General features: G+C 43.4%; 1 protein-coding gene across 13 annotated transcripts in view; it reads right to left on the reverse strand.

Annotated features, from left to right (window-relative positions):
• The window catches only part of Ntrk3 (neurotrophic tyrosine kinase, receptor, type 3), a 401,049-nt gene that overhangs the window by 244,098 nt on the left and 130,276 nt on the right, over positions 1-26,675 (reverse strand). The window lies entirely within an intron of this gene.

Genomic DNA, 26,675 nt, shown 5'->3' on the forward strand with positions numbered 1-26,675 from the left:
ATAACTCTAGTTCCATGGGATCTATGGTACTTAGCAGGCACTGCACACATGTGGTATGTATGCAGTCAAAACACCAAGACACATAAAAATAAAGAAAATGTGTCATCATTTTCCTCAAGTACATATACAGATATTGATTAGGTAGGTAGATAGATAGATAGATAGATAGATAGATAGATAGATAGATAGATAATACATAGATGCATATCCTTCTTGGAGATGTGGGGAGGCAGAGTTAGGCATTCAGTGTTCCTAGACAATTTCCCAAGAATATTCCACAGCAGCTAGATTTCAGTTGACATAGTCAGTTAGTTGGTAGATGGCTGAGCTCTACACAGAGAATCCTCTTCTAGAATCCCATAGCCTTTCAACACACAAAAGGCTTGTTACCAAAGAAAGTATGAATACCCTCTAGTTGTGGCTAATGAGTGAGTCATGGCCTTTTCCAGTTACACTAAAGCCAACAGTATTGATCAGTAAACACATACCAGGCACAAACTAAATCCTATATTGCTATTAATATGTTTAGTCTTCAAATCAACTTCCTGTTATAGATGCTACAGTTTTACTTGAAGATGAAGGACACTGAGGCTTGAAGAGGTGTAACAATAGAATAGTTAGAGCCCTGTATCAACTTTGTATATATCCAGTTTGAATGTTCTTATTCAATCAGCCCCTATACTGGGTACTGCAAAAAACATTTTATATGTAATATGTAACAACTGACTTTTAAGATTATTTTGATAATGAGCTTGAGACAGACCTAACCAACTGAAGGTGCCCAGGATCCCAATACCCACAGCACCAACATACCTGTGCTCTCAACCTGCCTGATAGACTGCATCCTTGCTGGTCATCACTGTTCCATGACCCAATACCTTAAGTCATATAGACAGACAGACAGACAGACAGCCACAGGTGAGTGACAGATGGAGGAAGGAAGAATAGGCATATAGTTGTCCATCTTCTGATTTAGGGAGACTATATAAAGCATGTGTTTTCTAACCCAAAGGGGTAGAAAACAGTTAAGCCCACTCAACTGCTTTTCTGTCCATAGGGTAGAGGCAGAAAGGTCAAAGGTTAATCAAAGTGAAATGAATGAGTAAGTTACATAATAATAATAATATGATCTTATGACCAAAGTAAAAAAATATAGTAGAGGGAGAAGAACACATGCTGTATATATGGAATCATGAGGGTGGGGAGCATAAAGTGCAAGCAAAAATGGAAGCAAGAAGGGAGAGAAAGCAAGGGTTGGGTGATTTAACCAAAGCTAAGGGTGTATTAAGAAGCCTTATGGAACCCGACTAGCTTTTAAGAATCTGTGTATATATGTATTTGAACAAAGGATAAGTTTGTTCACCAATCAGGGTGAACAAAGTTTCTCTCAGGAAGGCATGGATTAATGGGTAATTAAATGAAAATCTCAGTGACAGGCACAGGCTACCTCCCTACCAGTTTTTGGTGAAAGAGGCCCCAGAAGCCCTCAGGTTCTTTCCATGCCTCTTGGTTGGCTACCACAACTAGATCCTATCACTGAAGATACAACAAGCTTCAATTGTAGGACATAGACAAATCAGTCTTGAACTGACCGAGCTCACTCTTATAGCTAGCTTTCATGGTGGGGGAAAGTGTGAATGGTTGCTGCTGAAGAAGGAGAAAATACATCAATGGTCTTAGCCAGTGGTGGACCCTGCACACTTCAACATTGCCTGCCAGGTGATGTGTGCACAGTGGCAAGGCTATCTATGTGGGTAACCAGCCACTCCCTTGATTGGATTTGAAGACAGCTCCCCTGAAGGGAATTCATTCCTGATACTATAAACATGGCCAAAGCCCATAACTAGAAAAGTCATAAGCGAGGACCTATTGATGTTTGTTAAATGCTCATCTTGTCAAGCTACCTTCTAATTTGTGTTTATATCCACAGATTTGGGTTGCTGTCATCCTTGGTCAGTCATTCTTCTGACTGTGAAGGGTAGTAGCTAACGCAGAATGCATAAACATCCTGAAGTGCTTTGTAAACCACCCATTCAAGGCTTAGGCAATATAGTGGAAAAGGGTGGAAAGAATATAAGAGCCAGGGTTGGGGAGGCGTGCTATAAAATGATCACCTCTGTTAGTGACACAGACACTTCACATGGAACTAAAGCCATTGTGGCTATCTGCAAATATTAAGCCAGTTAAGAATTCTAGAATGGTGGAGGAGTGGTCCCAAATGCCATATTATAGAAGGAGACTGACTCTAGGCATAAAAGAGGTACTGTCTGGGGCAGCCTGAACTCCACAAGACATCAATGGACAACTCAACATAGGGGCATTCTTTCACGTATACTTGCTTTCTGACTCAAGTTTGTCATGTTTCTGACTTGGACTGAGTCTAACATTATTTCTGTATTGGGCCCATCCACCTCCAGTTAGCCATACATATCACATATGGAAGAGCACATCTGTTCTTCCTCTCACAGCTGAGTTGATCCCAAGGCAGGCAGAGTACCACTTTACAGAATGTCTTAACTACAAACATTATTTAAGATCACTAGTTTCAGTGTAATGAAATCTGAAGGGCCATGGCAGGCACATACCAACCTTTAACATGGAAAGATGGCAGCATTTTGTCATATGCTAATGGGTCCTGGAAGTCTGAAGCGTGGTAATCTGTCAGTTCTGTCCTTGTTAGGTTAAGATCTTAACATAAAAGCTATTTCTCGACCATTCTGTTTCTAATGAAGATGTACATCACATTCAAGCAAACATGGTCTTTCTGATCACAATCCAAGATCACGTCTTCATGTTTGGTCACTTGCTCGTTGCTGGGTGGGCTTCCTTCACAGTCTCTCAGAAGGATAAGGATCACAGCTGCTGGCTTCTCACTTTGTCATCAGCTCAGTGTTTTGACTTGCATTGAGTTACCCTTGACAGCCTCACGCTGGTACCACTTTCCAGCTATTAGCACTAAAGTTCAGATCAGGTGTGCTTGCATGCGTGTGTGTGTGTGTGTGTGTGTGTGTGTGTGTGTGTGTGTGTGTGTCCCAGTGTCCATTTCCTGACTGTCTTCCCTCTCCCAGTGCTTCCTGCAGTCTGAACACTGGTATTTATCATGTCATCTCACCTTTCTCTGGCCAGCTCTACAGTAGAGCTCAAGGAAATTGACCTCAGAATGTGGTCCCTATCTCACCAGCACAGGCAGAAAAGCAACAAGGAGAGCAAACGAGCCAAGCAATCTCCATGGAAAAGCTAAGAGGCCACATGAGGAGGCAAATCTCACCTGTCCTTATGCATTAAGAGGACAGAGCACCCCCCATTCTGCTCCTCTAAATCAACTAACTGCCCCTTAGCCTGACAGGACTCTGCTGGCTCTCTCTTGACTTGGTGGCCAGCCATGAAGTCCCAATCCCTAGTGCTCTTGGCAGACTGGCATCTCAACAAACTTTACCTGGAAGGAGGACGCACACACTACTATTATTAAGACTCTGTTCACTTCCCAAATGACTGCAAAGGATCATCATAAATAATTCAAACTGCTCCACTTGTAGAGCCACTTCTACAGAGAAACCTGTTCTAGGAAGGCCATGGACATTGCTGCCTTGGCTCCTCAGCCCGTTCTTAACAATGTCAAATTCAGGACACTGCTGCATCTCCAGCAGTCTGTGAGTGTTTACTTGACCCCAGAAATATCTTCTCTGAGCAAAGAGATCATTCAAGAAGGGACCACTGACCCAGCTACTGTTGTCCCAGAAGCACAGAAGAGACCCTGATGGTGAGGTAACCCAACACCTGTCTATTCTCAGTCATAGAACTTAGAGAAGAAAAATGGCTGGTCTCAGATGCAGGAGGACTACGTCTCCCTGCTACCAGCTGGACAGTCTATCGCCCAGTCCCTGGCATGATGCTCGTCCATGGGAGAATCTGCATTTTGAGCAGGGCTGTGTCTTTTTCCATGTGCTTCACACATACATTGAGCCAAGTAATTCCATAAGGCATTTTATTGTATTTTTATAGCTCTTCTTTTCAATTCCATCAGATACTTTAAAGTCACTAACAGGAAAGTACCTTGTGACTATAAAAAACAGGTGTGCATATGTGTGTGTGTTAGTGTGTGTGTGTGTGTGTGTGTGTGTGTGTGTGTCACACCTGCATGATGAGTTTTATGTTTTTCCCACTTACAAAGCCATTAACAATATGCCAAATATCCCACATTTATGTGTAGAAAATGTGGAAATCACTGTTTTAAATGCTTCTTGGTCCCATTTAATCCTCCCAATTATCCTGTCAAATAAGTTACACTCACATTTGTAGAGGGGGCAACAGGTTCAGAGAACTGTATTCACCATTATCCTTTGGATCCTAAGAGTCCCAAAGGTCCCCATGGGAAAGAGTTGTCCCCCAGCTTGGTGCCATTAAGAAGTGGGGAAACCTTGAAGAGGTGGAGCCTAGTGGGAGGTATTTCAATCATTAGAGGCACGCCCCCAAAGAGAAGTGGGAGGACCCAGTCTCCTCCTCTTTCTATCTCTCACTTCCTGGCCATGAAGTGATCAACTGGCTCTGGCCAACACCTCCAGCATGATATATTGCCTTTGGTTCAAATCAAGAGTGCTAATCAGCCAGGCATGGTGGCACATGCCTTTAATCCCAGCACTTGGGAGGCAGAGGCAGGCGGATTTCTTAGTTTGAGACCAGCCTGGTCTACAAAGTGAGTTCCAGGACAGCCAGGGATAGAGGGAAACCCTGTCTCGAAAAAACAAAAAACAAAAAACAAAACAAAACAAAACAAACAAACAAACAAACAAAAAGAGTGCTAATCACTCATGGACTTTCAAGACCTTTTAAGACCATGAGTATAAACAAAGCTTTTCTTACTACAAGTTGATTGCCTCCAGCATTTGTTATAGAAACAGAAAGCTTATTGACATAGCATATTAAGCAAATCACAAAGAAAACTTCAACTCCAGAAATCCAGTCCCAGGTCTGGTGTCTACAATCCTGCTTTTCAACCCCGTCATCATTCTCTACTGGGTCTCTGTGGTGTGCACACACATGTGTTCAAGGTCTGTGTTGTCAAGACTACATGTTTTCATTGAGAACCATCCAACTGCTCTAGTAGTACCTGTTCATAGTGGAGCTGTGCCCCTCAAGACTTCTGACATACTCCCGTTTAAGTGATCCACAGGAGCTGATTGCTATAGCGACTGCCACTGCTGACAAATAGAATGAGGTTACCTTAGTTTCTGCCAACTCTCACACTTTCTGCTTCCTGAACAAAGCTAAGCTAAAATACCCTCAGAGGGAGTTGAACAGGCACAGCCTATGTCTTTCTTGTGCTCATTCACGTTTCATGAATGTGTACTTTGCCCCTTTGCCATGAAGCCTCAAGAAGAATAAATCCACTTCTGAGATAACCCTATGAAATGGTACAATATACAAACAGCATGCAAAGAAAAAAGCAAACAAGAAAGAAAAAACGAGCCCTTACAAAGCAATGAAGCTAAAGAGAAGGGCCTATGAATAGCAGAAAAAGATGTTTAAGAAATATTAAATGAAAAACTGAGTCTGAAAACTGTGTATGCCTCAAGACCAATTCTATTTAAATGTTTGTATAAAATATGTATGTGAATAGATATACTTAGCTACAGATGCATAGTTGTATAGGCATGAGTATGTATAGAAGTATTTGCCTGCATATATATATGTGCATTATGCTACCCAGTAGTAATTTCTGAACATTAGATTACTATTGATGCTTTCTTTGCTATTTTCCAGATATTTCTATAATGAAGTTTATGGAATTTAGATCTATAAAATACAAAATAAAAACTAAAGCCATGAACACTCCTGGGACTACCATCTAACATGGAATATTAAAACATTCTGTTGGTTTGAAAGCACTGTAGAGTTAACACACACACACACACACACACACACACACACACACACACGCACACATGTATGTGCACATGCACACACACGAGCCAGGACTCTTAGGCTCTTAAGAGAAAGCCAGGAAGAACTCTGAAAGCCATTCCTGTCCCCCCTGCTCAAATCATTACCCTTTTATATTCTACCAAGACTAATCACAGACAGAAATACAATGCCTAGCCACTTATAGTATATACAGAGATTTCTAACTGTAGCGGGTAGAGAAAACCTAACCACAAACAATAACATCCACAGGGATAGTGAAATCAAAATATTTCACAATATCAGACCTCAACTCTCCAAAGATAACTGGTGGCATCACTCTCTCCCAGATAGTTATAGGAAAAGCTAAACAGGAAATGGTCAGAACTTGTAAATCCAAAAAAAATCAATGACATGGGAAGAGGCAAGCAACTGAGGAACCCCACAGAAGACACAAGGAAGATCCTAAGGCAAAAAGCTGTATCAGGTGATTAAATAGATACAGAACCAAGGGACTGACCATCACAGCATCAGAAGATGCTAGTTAGCAACCCAGAGGCAGAGATCCAAGTTGCCAGACATGCAATATCAGGTAGAGAGATTCCAATCTGAAAGAAAAGGCAGGAGTCACTGGAAAAGATATCATCTTTTAAAATCTGTGCTGTAAGGACAAAGGTGTAATTCACACATATCTGAGTTTCCCAGTGTTCTGTCCCATATGAGGAAAGCCTTAAATGGAACCTTAAGAAATCTGACATTCCCAAATGCACTGCTCCCCTCAGAGAGGCCAAATGTTTAGGTTAAATCCACCCTTCATTGCCTGTCAAGAGTTTATAGTCTACTCAAAGCTCATTGGCACACAACCCAAAGGAACACACTCCTTCCTTCCCTCAAGCCTAAGGCCTGGTGATCCTGGAAGAAGTACCTAACTGTAATCTAACTCGGTGGTTCTAAAACTTCCAAGTGATTTGACCCTTTAACACAGTTGCTATTGTGACCCCCCCATCATAAAATTACCTTTGTTCATACTTCATAACTGTAATTTTGCTACAGTTATGAATTTTAATTCAAATATTTTTAGAGATAGATGTTTGCCAAAAGGGTCACAGCCCAAAAGTTGAGAACCCCTGGTCTAACATCTTCTGTATCTCACCACTTTGTGTCCTACTCACTGTGCCATCTCTAATCCAATGTTCTCCAAGGACTCTTAGGATTAACCTTGGTAACATTTAATTAAAGTCCTTCCAATTATGGAAAAGTAAGGTGATGCTCAAAATATAACTAAGTATAAATTAAAAGGACAGCCAGTAATAGAACCCAGATGTCTACACCATATCCACGACACTATCCCAGGGTCTTAACCTGCTACAGTCTTGCTAAGCCATCTACGTCTAGCAGAGCAGCAGCATCAGACTTATCTGGGAGCATTAAGAAATGCTGAGTCCCAGGTCCTATTTGCAAACCTATGAACCTGGAATTGTGTTAAAAAAGGTCTCTTCCTGCTGCATATACACAGCAAGACTGGCAACGCTCTCAGCTGCAGATTGTTTGCACTGATCTTTGACTCCTTCTATTGTCAGGCATGAAATAATCTTTCCTTCGCTATGCCCTCCATGCCTTGCTTCTTCCCACCCCAACAAAATGCCTAGAAATTGATGACAATAATGAGAACAACAGCAATGCTCTTCTTCCTAGTGAAGAAATGCTTGTCCCTCCACTGTGAGAAACCTTTGCAGGGCACTAAAAATGTCTTAGTTAAACAAACAGCACAATCCAGAGTACAGGAACAGGTGGCTGATGGTTGGCAGGGGTCCCATGAGCAGCAAGTGGGCTGGGTCATTAAACATTTCGGGTGGACAGGTGTGGCAGCCAGCCCTCACTGGAAAGGTGTGATAACCAGGCACTCAGTCACCTCACCAAAGGGATGTGCTCGCACCAAGGATAGAGAAGAAGTCAAGATGGAGAGAGCGAGGACCTGGCTCCGACTTTACCTCTTGGCCACCTGCTATCTGGTTCTAGAAACAAAGAAGTAACTCTTGCTTCACAATTCATGGGGAAAGTCAACGGAGAACAGGGAATGTGTAGCAAGCGCAGACACAGTGAGGGGCTTCCCGCCGTGTTTCCATCTCTCCAGCCTTCCCATCTTTTGTAAGTCATTTGTACACTGCCAGAAAGAGGCAGCAGAAACCACAGTGGAGGGTGGTAACCTCATATGCCTGTCACAGCCATTTGGGAGGGCTGCAGAACCACTGATGTTCCTCATACTTCCCCACTGACATCCTGATTTAACTGACTGGAAGCACGACCCATTCATTGGGATTTTACAATCATTTCCCAGTTTATTCGTGGCCAACGCTGTGAGCAATGGCCAGAATGAAACCTGTGAATTAAGCATAGTTTTTCTGAACATAGCAAAGTCATATCCCCTCTGCCTACAACCATGTTAACTAAGTGATAACTACATGACTAGAGATAGAATTTATTGTTTTCTATGGACAAGTCCACTTAATTCTCAAAAGCCCATGTGTTAAGGACTATCTCTTTCGTTTGTCTGCTGAGGGTGTGTGGTAAGGCAAGAAGAAGCCACAAGACTTACCAGATTCTACAAAGTGGTGGCTAAAAAAAAAAAAAAAAAAAAAAAAAAGAGGACATTTGATGAAGACAGGACAGGCATGGCAAGGTCTCAGAGAAAGGCACCGCATGTACGAGAGAAGCGCATGAAGAACATTGGAGGAGAGCGCTGCTTCCATCAGCCAGGCCATTCACAAGCACTGCAACGGGAATATACCAGATTGTATATCCTTGCAGCAAAATGAAAACCGGATGGAGCAGTGGTCCAACCAAGTAACGCAGATTTCAGTTTCTCTTATATAAAGCCCATGGCACACAGAAGACATTTGTGCACCTCGGTCTTGGGCATTCAGTGGAGAGCCTGACCACAGGGTGAGGCCTGTGGGTAACAACTCAGGGCACAGTGGAGGGAGGGTGTGTATTAACCTTGAGAGGTTAGCATAGGGCACTGAGGGAGAAGACTCCAGGCACACTTGGTGTAGGAATGCATCAAGGCCAGAACACTCCAGGCTTGGATCACTATGTCAGGGGTGCCATTTTTTCTTCAAAGAGGAGCAGGGACAGAAGACTGGAATGGGTAGAACAGATTGGAAGGCATGAGAAATTTATCTTCCTTCCTTTCTCTTTCTTTCCATCCTCCCTTCCATCCTTTGACTGTTTGGAAGAATGTCTTATTTTGTATCCCACTATAGCCTGGTAGTTACTATGTAGATTAAGCTGCACTTAAACTTGAGTTTCTCCTGCTGTTGCCTCCCAGGTGCTGGGATTACATTGGAGTGTTACACCACGGAAATCACAATGGGTCCTAAGACTGCACACTAGAGAATACATGTATGTAGCCAGGCTGGCTGGAAAACTGTATGGAAGGGGTGGGGTCCTTGGGAGAATGCAGGGATGGAGATAAACAGAGTGTAAAGAGGGAAGGATAACTTCAGGAGGTCACAAACTCCAGATGTAGAAGAGCAGAGAAGGTGTTAGGAAGGGATTTGGAGGGGATCTCAGAATGACCCCTAAGCCTGTGATTTCCTGGACACATGCTAACATGCAGATGGCTGTGTAGGGGGTCTCTCTGGCATCCTTTGGAACACTTTAGCCAAGGCATCTCTCCGAGTGGCTGTTTTACACCTGCCTCAGTTGCCTCTTTCAGCGGTCCAGGCCTCCCAAGACAGATGGCTAGAGTCACAATCTCTGTTCAAATATGGAAATGGGGCTCCTGCCAGGGTGGGCTCTGTCATTTCTGAAGCACTAGAACCACTTGTGTGCTGTAATAAAAAGAAGAGAAGAAGGGGGTGGGGCATGGATTAAAGGGCCAGGAACAAGACCACAAAAGTCTCCGTTAACTTGCCATCAAGTGTCCGCCTGCGGCTGGCTAAGCAGCTTATTAACTGATAACAGGAAAACATGCAGCTGTCAGCTTGGGGAGTCTGCCACTGGCTTGCAAGCAGGCAGGAGGTATTCAGCTGATAGAGGGGAATGAAGAACAATCTGTCATGGACTTTCTAAGGGTCCCTGGATGGGGACATGCCAAGGATCCCAGTAGCCCTTGGTTTTCTTACAGTCTGTCTTTAAAATGCATAATACATGGTAAGTAGCTAAGAGCGTGTGGCTTGGGAGCCAGAGAGATCCACTGACCCTTCTCTCAGTATTTCTCATATGTGAAAAGAAGGATGAAGATACTGACCTCAGAGGCTCAGTGTGGGGATGTCTGCTTGTTTCAATAAAGGTAATAATCATATAATTAGCCAGGATAGAGTTGAACAGTCATATTGTTCCAGGTACTGGGTTCCAGATTCTGTTTTTATAACCATTGTCTCCGTTAATCCTTGTCTCCAGGATTTTATGAAATAAATCAGTATCATAAGGCAGATCAGGCTTCTTTGACGTGGGTGTTTTTATAGGATAACCTTAGAGGGGAATAGCATCACCCATATGACTGCCTGGCAAATGCATCAAGCAGAACCACCTGTCTCAAGGGGTGAATCTAGCTGAAGGAATGGCACCATGCCTTCTCCTTGGCTCATGATATGACAGAGGCTTAGGCAGTTTAAGGTGGGAAAAGGAGTGATGGGGCAAAGGAAAATGATGATTCTGGCAACTAAAGACTGCCTTCTGACCACCATGGTCACAGTCACACTACTCCAACAGTGTCGGACTACAGGATAGAAACTATCCTACCCACATGGGCTCTGAGCACAGGTCGTGTGGAAGCTGCCCTGGTCACCATGGAAATAGAGTCTAAAGAATCTTGGGCATGGTAGTATTTGACTGGAGACTTCAAGAAGAAGGATACAGAACTGACCAACATGTTGCCAGAGCCGTTTGTATGGTTTCCTTGAAGACAGAAAGTGCCCTTCCAAAAAAGGAATTAGGTCACCTCAACAAGACCACTCCCTGCAGCATCTGGCAGACCTCAGCAGGTCTTCCCAGAAGCCAGTCAGCTGGGTCTGAGCTATCCCAGGACATGTACTACCACCCAGCCCACAAATATGTGTTCTTCTTTAGCTTGAGGAATTAGTGATACTTGTATGTGCCTAATATCCTGGCAACAGATTTTTTTAATCATTCTTTTTTTTTCTTTTTTTTATTATGTATTTTCCTCATTTACATTTTCAATGCTATCCCAAAGGTCCCCCATACCCACGCCCCCAATCCCCTACCCACCCACTCCCCCTTTTTGGCCCTGGCGTTCCCCTGTACTGGGGCATATAAAGTTTGCAAGTCCAATGGGCCTCTCTTTCCAGTGATGGCCGACTAGGCCATCTTTTGATACATATGCAGCTAAAGACAAGAGCTCCCGGGTACTGGTTAGTTCATATTGTTGTTCCACCTATAGGGTTGCAGTTCCCTTTAGCTCCTTGGGTAATTTCTCTAGCTCCTCCATTGGGGGCCGTGTGACCCATCCAATAGCTGACTGTGATCATCCACTTCTGTGTTTGCTAGGCCCCGGCATAGTCTCACAAGAGAGAGCTATATCTGGGTCCTTTCAGCAAAAACTTGCTAGTGTATGCAATGGTGTCAGCATTTGGAAGCTGATTATGGGATGGATCCCTGCATATGGCAATCACTAGATGGTCCATCCTTTCGTCACAGCTCCAAATTTTGTCTCTGTAACTCCTTCCATGGGTGTTTTGTTCCCATTTCTAAGAAAGGGTGAAGTGTCCACACTTTAGTCTTCGTTCTTCTTGAATTTCATGCGTTTGGCAAGTTGTATCTTATATCTTGAGTATCCTAAGTTTCTGGGCTAATATCCACTTATCAGTGAGTACATATTGTGCGAGTTCCTTTGTGATTGGCGTCAGAAAATTGGACATAGTACTACTGGCAACAGATTTTAAAACCATCTTTTCCTAAAGACCAGTGGTAAACAAGATAGTAATATTACAACTTCCCTCTCACAGACTTCATGCAAGCCAACTGCTGTGCCATCCCTGTTGATGCAATCCCACCACTGTTACTAACCGAAGAAACACAACTGCTATGACCATAAAATCTGATTAACATTATTGACCATTCAAAGCAATCACTGTCACTGATCCTGCAATGTGACCAGCACTAGAGTCAATGTAACTGGCCACCATTACTGACCATGCAAGCTGACGATCATTATTGATCATACAAGCCAACCACCATCACTGACCATATAAGAAAAACCATCATTACTGGGCATGTAAACTGACCATGTAAGCCAGCAACTGTGACTGGCCACAGGAACTGATCGCCATCATTGACCATATGAGCCATCATCACCATTAATGATTTGCAAACTCAAACTAATCATGTTATTTGCCTCGTTTACCTCACTGGAATAGACCTATATTAGTTACTGTGCAGAGCTTTTTTATACTTTAAACTGTGTCTAAAAAGCACCAGACATGTGGAACTCTTAATCGATGGCAGTTATTTATAGCAGAGCCCTCTTTTCAAATATAAGGAGCTATTTGAGGTTCTCCTACTTTTTGGTTAATTTGTTGAAGAGTTAACAGATCGATCTGTACCAGAGCCTGTAAAAATAGTATGCAGGCTAACTCTGACCTGACACCTGTTTTGTAAATAAAGTTTTATTGGAACAGCCATTTGTTTGCATTTTGTCTAAAACCCCTTTTCTGCTATAGCCAGGTCCCTGAGTAGATTCAGATAAAGCCATAGGGCCAGCAAAGTGTAAAACATTCACCATTTGGTTCTTCATGACAAAGCTTGTCAGTTCCTGATCTACATCAAAGTTCCTCTAACACTAATGAGCATCACACCACCTCTGTGTTTTCAAGGACGGCACATTCACTGGGCCTGTTTGGGAGTCTCAGATTCAGTAGAGCTGGCCCAGGAATCGGTATCTGAATCATCCTTCCATCACCATCAGTGACTGAAGACACACTATGAGAAACCTGTGTCTGTTCCATGATCCTCAATGATACCCATGAAGGAGCAGGGTGCTCCGGTGGGTCAATGCCCTGAGCCACTCAGGAAGAACAGCTGTCATCCCAGGAACCCTGATGTCCTTGTGGGATGCACATGTGTTTTTGCCATTGCTGATGTTTGTTCATCTGTTGTTTTACTTTTTTAAAAGAAAAGGTTTAATATAGAAAACATGGAAGAAAAAGTAAATGACATTTTTTTAAAATATATATTCAGGATGCTACTACCGTAAGATAAGTACTGATTATGTTCTGAGCTATAATTCCAGACACTCCCTGTATTTTTCCAAGGTATAGATATAAAAATACTTCCTCTTTATGTTTACTATTTCAGCAACAAAATGGGGTTAGAGAGATGGCTTGTAGTTTTTTTCTAACAGGGAAATAAATGTATTGTAAACATATTCACATATCAGTAAATATTACTCAATGGTACCATTCCTGGCAGCAACTGTAAAAGTAGAAGGCAGACGATCTCTACATCCTGAAATGAAATCATCTCAAAGACAGATTGTTAGCAAAAAAAATAACATGGCACAGAACAATAAAGAGACGAGTTGGAATGTTTGCAAAAGCAACAGAGAACCCTGTGTCGGCTCTGATCATCTCTGGAAGAGTGGAGAGCTAACGCGGCAAGACATTAGGAAGAAAAACTAGTTTTACTACATTTCCTTTTACACCGAGGAAGAATTCCTTGTACATACATGTGGATTGTTTCAGAAAAACTAAAAATCGATCTTTAAAAACTTACATCTCAAGCATGGGAGACTTCCCTATGAATTATTGGTCAGCAAGGCCCAAAGACACCCAACTACAAGCTGTTGACACAACTCTTGGCTTTCTACCATAACAGCTGTCATAACAAGATGATAGGACCCCATTGCTGGAAACATCACTCACCTTGGTGTAGGACACAACTTTTCCCTCCTGGCTAGTTCTATAGAGCCAGAAGGAATTATGAAGGCTACAAACACATCAATGGTCTTACCTAGCACTTGGCTGCATGCAGTAATACTAAACTTCAAGGCATGGTGTGCCCTCTTGTGTAATGGTGATATGACTGTTATGTGAACAGCCATTTTCTGAGTAGATTTGAGGTCTGCTCTAAAGAATTTCTTACTGTAAAATTTCCTAAAAGCCCGGGGCATTTTGTTAGAGTCATAGGGGAAACCTACTATTGTTTGTTAACTGTCACCAGTTGTGTTTACCTAGACAAGACCTGCCCAAGATCAAACCAGTCAAAACTCCATCATGGAAAGGGGCGGGACTCATGAGATCCCACCTGTTGCCAGTTGATGGCTCCTAGAGGAAGGAGACCTGGTTCTCTTCAGGATGGTCACTGATAAAACTATCAGTTTGCCAAAGCTCCGGGTGATGGCCTCCTACCTGTGTGCATTGGGCAGCACTAATTAGATTCAATGAGTTATTATTTAAATAAATAAGAAGCCACAAAGGTGTGAGGAACACACATTGTGAGAGTTTTGGGGCAGAGTCTAAAGGAGTAATAAGGATAGTGAATGTGGTATTTTTAAAAAGTGTATACCCACAGAAACTTCTCAAAGAATAAATTTAAAATAGGATATAAAAACACCTGGCATCTGGAGGCTGGGGAGATGTTTCAGCGTGTAAAGTGCTCACTATTTAAACATGAGGTCTGAGTTTGGATCCCCTGCACCCACATAAAAGAAATAGACACAGCTGCATGTTCCCGTACCCCAGCTTGGGAAGCAGAGACAAGGGGATCCCTGGGGCTCACTAGTAAGCCAGCCTAGCCAAATTGGCAAGCTCCAGGTTCAGTGAAAGACCTATCTCAAAAAATTGTGTGTGTGTGTGTGTGTGTGTGTGTGTGTGTGTGTGTGTGTGTATGTGTGTGTGTGTAGAGGGGGGTGCGGAGAAGACAAGTCATAGAGGAAGATACCAATGTTGATTTCTGGTTTGTATGCACATGCGTGCACATATAGACACACACACACACACACACACACACACACACACACACACACAACTGCATTGTATTATACTTGTAAACAGTAATATACCCAGCTATCCATTTCTTGTTAGTTATCTAAAGAACAGTTAGCAAGCTTGCTCCATTTCTCACAATGTGGCAAACCTCTATGCACATGAACATGGTCAGCAATTTATAAACATTACATTAGGTAAAATTCTCAGGAAGCAACACTAGGACTTGGGCTTTCATGATTCTGAGTTTTTTTTTTTTAAATAAAAAATCTCCAAGCCCTCTTCAAGAAATATTCCCCAGTTACACACTCAGAAACAGCAAGCTAGGTGTCCCTACTTTCTGGCAGCCAAGTACACAGGCCAACGAGGGAGGCAGTTCCCGCTGCAGAGCAAGCGTAGTTGGAAGACTGGTCCAGTTGGAGCCATAACCACACATACTGGCTAACAATAGTGCTCATACCCTGCCCACATCTCCTAGAGGCCAGGCCAATGTCAGAGCGCCCCGCCCCATGCCCTGCAAATAATCCAAAGCCAATTCACTGAACTAGATTTATTTGGAACAGTTCGCTTTAAAAGGCAGTTTCTAGAACCTTCCAGGCACCCTCCTCAGGCTGCATGTCAAGACCAGCTGGCAGGTAGACAAACTTTAACATTCTTCTCTCCCTGCCTGGGAACAGGGTTGCACGGTCGGCCACTATGCACAGAGGCCCCTTTGAACTCAAGATGCCTTTCAGGTAGAGAGCTTTGGCATGCCCAGGATTGATAAAGAAACAATTCCATTCTTTGGCCAGCTATGCGACTCTTATTCCACAGTACATTAGAGGGCAGGCAGCCTTCCAGTGAAAATACCTTCCACTGGAAGAGCAGAACTGAGAAGAAAGAGATCCCTGCCATTACCACGGACAGCGTCTCTGAAGCTGGCAGGATGCCTGGGTGTCCACCATGGGGCCTCCTCCTCTGCCTGCAAAGACCTGCCTTGACCCTCTCCAGCCCAGGCTTCAGTTCCCAATAGCCTTCTGTTATGGTCTGAAGGTTAAATGTCCCCCACAGGTTCTTGTGTTTGGACACCTGGTCCCCAGATGGTGGTGTTGCTTTGAGAGGCAGGGGTTCACTGGGAAGAACAGGTCTTAGAGCTGTGTGTGTGTGTGTGTGTGTGTGTGTGTGTGCGTGTGTGTGTGTGTGTGTGTGTGTGTGTGTATCTATGACTCTCTGTCTTACTCTCTCTCCATCTGTCTCTCTGTGTCTCTGTTTCTGTTTCTGTCTCTTTCTTCTCACTGTGCATGCCTATGTCTCTCTGATTCACTCTGTCTCTCTCTTTCTCCTCTCCTCTTCTCTCTCTCTCTCTCTCTCTCTCTCTCTCTCTCTCTCTCTCTCTCTCTCTCTCTCCCTGCCACCCCTTCTCCCCTAGTCTATCAGCACAAGCCTGTTCCACAACCACTGCCTTCCCTACTGTAACAGGCTGTAGCCTCAACCTAGAAACTAAAACAAATCCTCCCTCCTTTAAGCTGCTTCATAACTATTCAGGGAAAAATAAAGAAGATAGGACCTGAGCCATGCTGAATTTTATATTCATAAGAGCATCACTGGCCTCAGAGCCTGTGACCTGACACCACACTCAAAAGGCCCTGCACGCGGGCTTAATATTCTGCTACAGCTGATTGGAATTCTAATACTCTTTGAACATGCACACTGTGTCCCACAAATTAGATAATTGGTGCTTTGGGGGAGGAAGCAAGTGATGAATCCCTCTCTGGTTTGTGGGCGCACCGTTTATGCAAGGCGGAGAATAAAGTGTTAGGCAGGATGAAAACTCAATTGGTTGCTCTTTAAGCATACTGGGTAGTGAGGGATAGAGAGGGTGTCATTAAGCCTTCTGAGGGCAAGAGGTAGATACACACCTACTTGGGACTCTTGCTCAACTAGGGAGATCTGGGCCTGAAGCCGGTGGCAGATACCACCAGATGTTGGAAGCTCCTCTGGATGAAGGAGGTCCTTCCTCCTTACACTTCTCCACCACCCCCATAATGCCCATCACAATGACGGGCGTGCAGCATGCAAGCTGGAGACCAGAAGGTGCTTGGGGGAGCATTTGTAGCAGTTGGCTCTGTGGCAGTTTTTATTAGCATGATTTTTTTTAATTCCCTAACCCCAAATTGTGCTTTCTGACCAGCCCTTGTTTTGCTCTATCTGCTTTGCTGCCAGCAGCTTCTTTGGGCGTCCTGAAGCTGAGTTCACAGGAGACTAGGCTACACAAACACAGAGTTGAATACTGCAGCTACATGACAGCTTTTCATTAGTCAAAGCCAAACACCTCCTCTGAGCAAACTAAACTCCCAAGGCCCACAGGAGAGGATGCACACAGAGACAGAATGTGCCATGAGAATAGAGGTAGGGCTCTCCGGAGCAGTTTCTGTCACTTGATTTTGCAGGGGCAAAAGGCTTCTTGGGTAAAGAAGACCATAAGATTGACAGCCCACAACCTTCTTGGTTTTCCATATTGGTACCATGCTATGATGCATTGGATGGGATAGACCAATATGGAGAGTGTATGTGATAGATCATAATATACAAAATCATATACATAATATACAAAAGTCAGTGGATATTTTTAAGATCAAAAATAGCATGAAGTTGTTTTCATTCCTCGTTCTAAAGAATCCCATTTGCTCACACATCTTCTGATCCATTTTTCTTGGGTGTAAATTTATTGTGAAGGTCAGGACTTCTAGGAGAGCCAGGTTACACCCACAGGCATAAGACATGTGAACAGCCTCTGCTACATGAGTAGCTGGAGACAAAAGGCTGAGAGCTTCTAAACTAAGCTATCAAAAGCCTGTTAACTCTTTGGGAGGCAGTGACAATACCATGGGTTAGTAAGTACCACACTGTACTGCCAACAGTAAGTGAATCCTAGAGGCAATAGCTTTTGAGTGTAGAGCCAAGCATACTGGCTATCCTTGGCACAGCTCAACAGGATACAGTGGCCTGCCAAGAACAGAGCAGCCAGCAGGTAGCCCCAGAGGAAAACATGTTGTATAGCACTCCATGTCCAGGGATTTCTCTTCATGTACAGAAAAATCAGTGCTGAAGAACTCTTGGCTCCCTAGATCCCAGAGAGTTAGGCACAAGGAAAGGAAGAAGGGGAGCAGATAGGCCTCCATATAACCAGTGATGGCCATGAAGGGACTTCTGGGATATTGACTGCACACCTGAGGAAAGACACACAAAGAATGGAGAAGCAAAGGCATGCCGGACAACAACATGTGCTGACTCAAAGCCCTTTTCTTGAAGCTTTCGGGCACCATATTGTAGATTTTAGTCCTCAAATACAGTAAGGCTTTGTCTGCACGTGCAAAGTACAGGCATGGCAAGGGGACTTGCCACAACATAACCTATTTAACCAAGCCATGTCCAAATACAGAGAGTTATTTAGGGGCTCTTGAAGTTGGAGTATCTCCAGAGGTATCAGAAAACCAGGAAAGAGAATGAAAACATTCTGTGGTGGTTGAGAAGGAATGCCCCCCCCACACACACACACAGAGACTAATGTGTGTCGATGCTTGGCCCATAGGAAGTAGCACTATTAGGAGGTGTGGCTCTGTTGGAGTAGTTGAAGTCTATTGAAGGAAATGTGTCACTGTGGAAGTGAGCCTTGAGGTCTTCAATGTTCCAGCTAGGCCTAGTTTGGCGCGCAGTTTCCTTCTGCTGATGTAGAACTCCCAGCTTTTTCTCCAGCACCAAGTCTGTCTGCATGCAACCATGCTTGCCTCCATGATGATAATGAACTAAACTTCTAAATCTTTAAGCCAGCCCTCGCTCTCTGTCATTAAGTGTTTTCCTTTATAAGAGTTGCCATGGTCATGGTGACTCTCCACAGCAATAAAAGGCTAACTGAAACACACTCCTTATGACATCAGAGACATGTGACTCCGATGACAACACAGAGAGAAAAGCAGAAAAATATTCTCATACTCATGTCCAAAGAGTCATCTTATATCAAGAGTCCCAGCCCAGGAACCCCAAGTACACAATTTTTTCAAGGGTCAAGGGGCCCCTTCCTCCATTACACATGTCAACTGGAAGAGGATATAGGCCCAAAGGTTAAGAAAGAAGTAACCATTGTGGAGAACTGGGCACATCCCAGGAAGTTAGGAAAACCCAATTCCATCTCTGGTTTCATTTCTCCCATGTACTGCTCTTAGTTTCTGATCCCATTAAACAGACTTCAAAACAATATATGTTTCAGGACCAAGGGAGCAGCTCTGAAACAGTATCACTGTTGGCACGTCCATGCAGGGTCCAACTCCCTCTAAAAGCCTTCAGTGTCTCCTATGTGTGGTATTCCCCACACACTCTCCTTATATCAATTCCCCTGCTCTGTGTACATAGCTGTAGACATGTGGCCATGGTATCCTAGCTGAGAAATAATGCCAAGACTGCACCAACCTTAGAATTCTAAGACTCCTCCTACTCCTCCCTCCATCTACCTGGAGAAAAACCAATCTCAGTCCAATACTTCCAGGCCAAGAAAGGAATCAGAAATGACTCCCCCCGCCCCAAGTCCCATTCCTCCTTAACTGCATGGTATAATCAGAGGAATGGCAATAACACTCCCTGTAAAAGCAGCTCCCAAGATCTGGCAGTAGCGAGTCCTTCCAAATCAAGACTCTGGCATGATCCCACCATCCGCTCAGAGGATAGTTACCATCTGTTTAGGGGGAAAAATGTTAATACTTCCCAATCATAATCAAATAGGCAACCACTTTGCTATAAGTACCTATTAGCCAGCTCTAATTTACAATGGAACAGCCCTGTATGGCCCTCATTCACCCACGGGTTCATCAGAGGCACAAGCACACATCCCACTGCTAAGACAAAAAGCAAGCAGGCTGATAGAAGCGCTTAAGGCACTGTTAGAAGTTCATGCTGTACTGTATATGCCCCAGTACAGGGGAATGCCAGGGCCAAAAAAATGGGAATGGGTGGGTAGGGAAGTGGGGGGAGGGTATGGGGGACTTTTGGGATAGCATTGGAAATGTAATTGAGGAAAATATGTAATAAAAATATTTTTTAAAAATTCTATATGAAAACAAAAAAAAAAGTTCATGCTGCATTTCTTGACGCCCCTCTGCCTATCCTTACAGCTTCCCTCGGTCCACAGACTTTAATTATACAGAAGGAAGTAAAGGAAAGTGTTTCAGTCAGGGGAACAAAATGAGACTCCTCCCATTCTACCTGTACCCCAAAACAGGTGTGTCCCAGGTTTTCCAAAGAGTGACTAACAAACAGTTTTGAAAGTGAAATTCAAGGGAGCCGACATTCAAAGATAACTAGACACACCACTGAAGAACCAGGCTGATCTGTTCACCATCCAGCTGCATTCCTCAGACCTTCCTAAGTCCTTTACAGTGCATGAAGAAGCAGAGCCAGGTACCCTAGGCAGTTCTGGGCTATGGATTCTTCTTCTTCCTCCTCCTCCTCCTCCTCCTCCTCCTCCTTCTCCTCCTCTTCTTCTTCTTCTTCTTCTCCTCCTCCTCCTCTTCCTCCTCCTCCTCCTCCTCCTCCTTCTCCTTCTTCTTCTTCTCCTTTTATTTTATTTTTAATTTATTTTTTACACTCCATATTCCATTCCCCGGCCCCCCATCCACCCATCCAACCGCTTCACATCCCACATCTCCACCCCACCCCACCCCATCACCATGTGGATGTCCCCAAACCCTCCACCCCACCTGACCTCTAAACTCCAGGGTTAGATGCATCATCTCTGAATGCATCATCTCTAAATGAACACAGACCCAGAAGTTCTCTGCTGTATTTGGGAGAGGGGCGCTCTGGCTTCTTACTGCATGTCTTGGGGTCTCAGTTTCCTTTCTCTGCAAAAAGGGGTCATTATCCTAATAAGCCCAAGGTCTGTTTTCGGTTCTTCAAAACCATACAACTGTTTCCTCTGAGAGCACCTCAGGAGGCCATGGTGTTGAATCTTCTAGTCATCACTGATCTTCAAATGGCCATGAAGAAAAGGAGTCAGAGGCCACACATAGTTCTTCCTCTCAAAAGGAATTCTCCCTATACGAAAACTGGAAAGTGTATTCTATTATTGCTCAAATGGATTAGATTTTATCTGGCTTTTGTTCTAACAAGGTTGTGGCATGAAGATGCCAGGTGCACTGAGAATGGTCACAACAGAGCAGCTTGGGGTTATGTCAAGTCAGTCCCTGTTCTAAGCCACGGTTTCTTCTGATGTGGAAGCCCAGCCAGATCATAAACCCGAGTCTTCTAATATCTAATTTTAAAATATTTTGTGAAGATGAGCTTATCATAAATTCATAACACTTCCCACCCCTCTCCCAGGCCAGCAAACACCTAGCACAACATAATTACTGTTAAAACTCTGAAAAATTTTTGTATATTTCTGTGCCCTCCTGCCCTGAACCTCACAGTACTCACCCCTCACCTGGCCCAGGCACCCCAGGATTTAGCAATCAAAGAGTGAAGGGCTAGCACAGTGGAGGCAGGGTTCCTGCCAGGCCATGCTCCAGTAGGAGGTCTTTCTGATTGATCCCATCCCTGGCCATAGAGATACTTCACAGATCAGCCCTGCCAGGCTGAGCCACTCTGCTTCATCAGTAGCAAAGATGAACCCTAGCCGAATGTTCAGCATCATTTAAAAACCTTTATGATTCCAAAGGAAGATGAGCTCACATTGCCAGACCAAGACTTTGATGGATGGGTTGGAAGTTGTTAATGAGGGGCCTAAGACATTACACGTTCAGTTCATATCTGACTAAGACGCTCATCTTCCAAAAAGTGGGTGTCCAGCCAAATCCATGGACAGTTCTGAGATACCTGGCAAGACAGTAGGCAAAATGCAAGTGGGGAGAGAATAAACACGCATCCAAATTAAAACAAAGAGAGTAATACATTTTTATAAATGATGTACTCAAATATACAACATGTATAAGTCTGCACATGGATACTTATAGAAATATCTGTATGTATAAACATGCATATACCTAGAAGTATACAAATGAATGGGTTACCAGCCTAATACAGTGTTATTATTTAGTGGAGGTGGGTGCCAGTTTAGCCATGTACATGATATGGATTTGCTGGGAAATGGCCCTTGGCAGAAGGATTGGTATGTAGAAACAGCAAAGATATGAAAAAGAAAGGGTATTATAAATAGGGCTGCTGTGAACATAGTGGAGCATGTGTGCTTATTACCAGTTGGAACATCTTCTGGGTGCATAGAAATAGTGAGTAGACATATGCATTGGGACATGTCGTGATAGAGTTACTTATGCATACCATACGATTGTATTGGTTGAAGATGAGTTGATTTTAGAGTCAGGCAACAAAATACAAGGGATTTACTGGGAAGATCTGAAATTGATGGTAAGAAAAACACTAACTGTAGTATTGCATAATTTCAAAGTGCAGTGTTTTCAGACAAAATAATATTATCTTTATGTTTATAAATAAAATAATTATCAATATTTAAAAAAGAAAAAGAAAGGATACAGAGAAAGACTAAGACAAGGGAGCAGCTGCATTGTGAGCCCACATCAACAGCTACCTCTGTGACCAGGGAGGAAACAGAGTCAGAGGTGGTAGTTAACATGGTTTTCAGGATATTCGCCATGCTTAATCTGTTCTAAGAATAAAACATTCAATGGAAGTATAAAATAAAATGGTAAATATTTGAAATAGTGGGACTGTGATTGTTAGTTTATTCAGTCATCTTTGTGATTTCCTGTACATTTTATTTCTCAAAAGATGATGAGGTTCATTTCAATCTCTTCTCCATATCCACATGAGCTGTTTGGGAGCACCCCCAACCCTCCCCCACAACAATAGTTCAGATTTCTAAATTAATCTGGACTAGTCCTTTGCAGACTAATAAACTTTTTCCCCCTCGTGATTAAAACTAATATAAAGAAGGTCTATGAGATCACAGAACTTTGGAGCCTGACTTAGTCAGGGTTTCTATTCCTAGACAAACATCATGACCAAGAAGCAAGTTGGGGAGGAAAGGGTTTATTTAGTTTACACTTCCACATTACTGTTCATCACCAAAGGAAGTCAGGTCAGGAAGCAGGAGCTGATGCAGAGGCCATGGCGGGATGTTACTTACTGGCTTGCTTCCCCTGGCTTGCTCAGCTTGCTTTCTTATAGAACCCAAGACTACCAGGCCACGGATGGCACCACCCACAATGGGCCCTCCTACCCTTGATCACTGAGAAAATACCTTACAGCTGGATCTCATGGAAGCATTTCATCACCTGAAGCTCCTTTCTCTGTGATAACCCCAGCTTGTGTCAAGTTGACACATAAAACCAGCCAGTACAGAGCCTAAGCAAGACTATGAAGTCAAAGATAGCCTGGGCTACAAAACAAATTAGAGTCCAGCCTAAGCTACACAGCAATCCCTTCAAAAAAAAAAAAAAAGCAAATGAAATGAATAAAATGGATGCTTTTCATTTCTGAGTTCAAGCACCTGTCAAATGCAGAATGAAGTTTCTGGCACGCTGGGCCAAGAGATCGATGGCTCCTGCCGAAAGTTGCTCCGGGCCCAGGAGGACAGACAGATGATATGTGAGGGGGAAAAATGAGAGTGCACTGTGGGCAGTGTGTAATACGGACATGTTTACTACTACATATTGTCTGAGACAAAGGGGTTCATGATGGAGCCTTGGGGGCTATATTTTCACAAAAGGACATTAAAAGGAGTCCAGAAAGACTCATACGTCAAGAAAAGAAAGAAGAGGGAAACACAAGACAAGGAAACCCTTTCCATGCCAACATTATGATGTAGATCCCAAAGTCCCTAAAGACAATATGCCAAAGGCATGGGCTGTGGCTCTAATAGGAAGTAGCAGCCATGGCTGGGTGGAGCCTAGAAAGAGGACATTAGGTCATTAGCAATATGGCTTGAGGGGGAATCTGAGACTTCAGTCTCCCCTGGGTTTCTCTTGGCTTCCATGCCACGATAAGCTGAGCAGGTCTCCTCCTTCATGCATCTTCTCAACGATAAACTTAGTACCAATCAGCTAAAATCCCCTAAGACCATGATCCAAAGTAACTTTTCCTTTAATATATTGATATTTTCAAGTATCAATATACTTGAGGCATCAAGTATTTTGTCATAGCGATGGGTAGCTAACTAACACAACCAATTACCTACATATTACAGCACTCACAAGCCCCATAGCTAAGTAGTAACATTCCTAACTTACACTTGAGGAAACAGAGGCTCTGCGAATTTCTGAGTAACCATATGGAAGCCAAAGAACGAATATGGATTCTCACCCAGATTTGAAAGTTGAAGCCTGAAAATGGAGTGTGTGTAAAGACCTGGGGTTCATGTAAGGCAGAGCTAGGAGCCTTCTGGTACATGGGCTGTCATTTTCCTTACTAGATTTGGACCCTGTGTGATACCCTCTAGTGTCAACTCAACTGGCTTTAGAATAACCTAGAATATTGAGGCACACCTTTGATCTGTCAATAACTATTTTTCAGAGAGAATTAACTGAGGAAGAGTAACCCACTTAGAATGTGAGCAATATCATCACAGGGATGGCAGGCTTGAAAGAGTGGAGTAATCTCTACACCATGATCAGCCCAGAAGTAAGAAGTCACAGCCATATATTCCTTCCATTACAAACTCAATGAGACCCTGCAACCATGGTGAACTATCCCTTCAAAACATGAATCAAAAAAAAAAACTTATTTGTGAGCTAGCCATAGAAATTAAAATTAAAAGTAAGAGCTATGTCCATTGACAACAAAGGAACAAAATTATTTGTGATATATGACATTTGTTTATTTATAAAATGATGGGAAACCCAAAGAAAATGGAATATGACCAAGATCCGAGAGATGCAATATTAGTCACTCTTGGACAGACCATCTCTCTACACCTTGGCCCTAGCTTCAGGTTGCCTGACTTTAGAAAGAGAGATGCTTTATTTCTATGTGTGGGGACACAGTCTCCTGGACCAATCAGGACGAAACAAGGCAGCTCAGCCTGGAAAAGGAGATCAGGAGGTTGGAGATGCCAAGGACAGCTTGGGGGAGCACCATCCTAGATGTAGCCTAATCCATCCCACATGGGGACACACTGTTCCACAAACAGGATGACAATTAATAGAAAAAATCTGCTCTCGTACCACTGCCAGGCATGTGTCAGGGTCTCAGCTGCTGGTGTGCTGCCTTGGGGGGAAAGCAATAATGCCCCATTCTTCCCTTTGGTCCACATCCTGATATTTGCTAGTGGATAAAAAGGACAGAGTTGTAGAAAAAATACAGCAGCAGTTCTCAATGCCAGTGGTCCAAGGATTACCCAAGACAGCAGGCTTTGAGTCACTGGGCAGTCATCCTGTCTAAACCTGTGGAGCTCTGTGGACAAACGGTAAGACTGGCAGAAAAATGTGTCTTTAGTCAATGTGCCCAAGAGGAGTCTAGACTTGTTTGAGCCATTAAAAACTATTTTCTATTTGGAAATTACCAACACATGTATTTCTCTCACTCAGAATATTTCAAACTATTCACAAAAGCTGGAGGTATAATTCAAAGGTAGAACAATTATGTGCCACATCTAAGTTCTCTAGGTTCAATCCTGGCTTCTGCAAAACAGGCAGAGAGGACGGAAGAAGTGAAGGAAGGATGGGGGGGAAAGGAACAACAGGAGAAGAGAGAGGAAAGAGGTTAGGACATACAAAGGATAGAGGGGTGGAAGGGGAGGTTGAGAAGAAAGAGATAATGTGGCTTGCCTTCATCCATGCCTTATTCAAATTCATCAAAGCAAAGTGTTCAGAGGCAGAAGCCTCCAGGAGAACAAGTTCACCTGGCTCACATTTCAACTCTTTCTATCATTTATGGGTAGCTTCCTATAGGCCAGTGCTCTTACCTTTTAAGGAAGGTCCAGAACCTTGAATGTGTAATAAAGTCTAGCTCGATTAATGTACAAATACTCAACCATTCACCACATACAGTCACACAAAGATTTACATTTGCATGTGAATCCATGGAAGTCTGTTCCTATGAATGTTATTCATGCTCTCTGCTTTTAATCCCTGGTCCCCAGGGTCAAGACTCCCACTGAAGAAACTAGCTTCAAGTATTAAATCCTTAGGAGTTCATCTTTCTGGATTTCATAATGCCACAGGCAAACATCATCATGAATGTTGCTTAAGCAACCTTTACCTCTCCCTCCCTACCCACTTCTACCAACATCAGCCAGGCATGACAGCCCCAGCTGAGAAGTCATCTTGAAAAATCAAGGTTCAGTTCTGGAATCAGTAATACCCAGTTTCTTTCAGATCATTTAGCCACATCCATGGATGCTAATTCGCCATATTAACCCCTCTCGTGCCAGATGCCTCCTACAAGCTTTGGCAGAGTACCACATGCCAGCACTCCACTTCTGCCATAATGGGGTTGAGTGCTCTGTACATGGAAGCTGGCCAGCAGATTTAGAAACCATGTTGCTCTTGGCATCTATTCCAGGACTCTGTGTAGAGCTACGTGCTGAGATACAACAGCACGGGCAGCTTTTCAATATCCGAGTTCACCACCCTCCACCTCACCGTGCTAAATCACCACAAGATTCCAAAGATAGGTACAGAGCAGGGAAAGGGTCACTCAAATGAACAGCCCCTTAGATCATCCACTAATGAAAAGAATTGCCATTTGCCTTATAACCATCTTCCTGTTCAAACTATGCTCATCACACAAGTCCACCTGAGCAACCAGTAGTTTTCAGCATTGCTGTTTGGTTCCTATAGATCCTCACACAGTCTTTATTCCATAATAACCCAAAACAGCAGACAG

The sequence above is a fragment of the Mus musculus genome, chromosome 7, assembly GCF_000001635.26.
Source record: "Mus musculus strain C57BL/6J chromosome 7, GRCm38.p6 C57BL/6J".
NCBI lineage: Eukaryota > Metazoa > Chordata > Mammalia > Rodentia > Muridae > Mus > Mus musculus.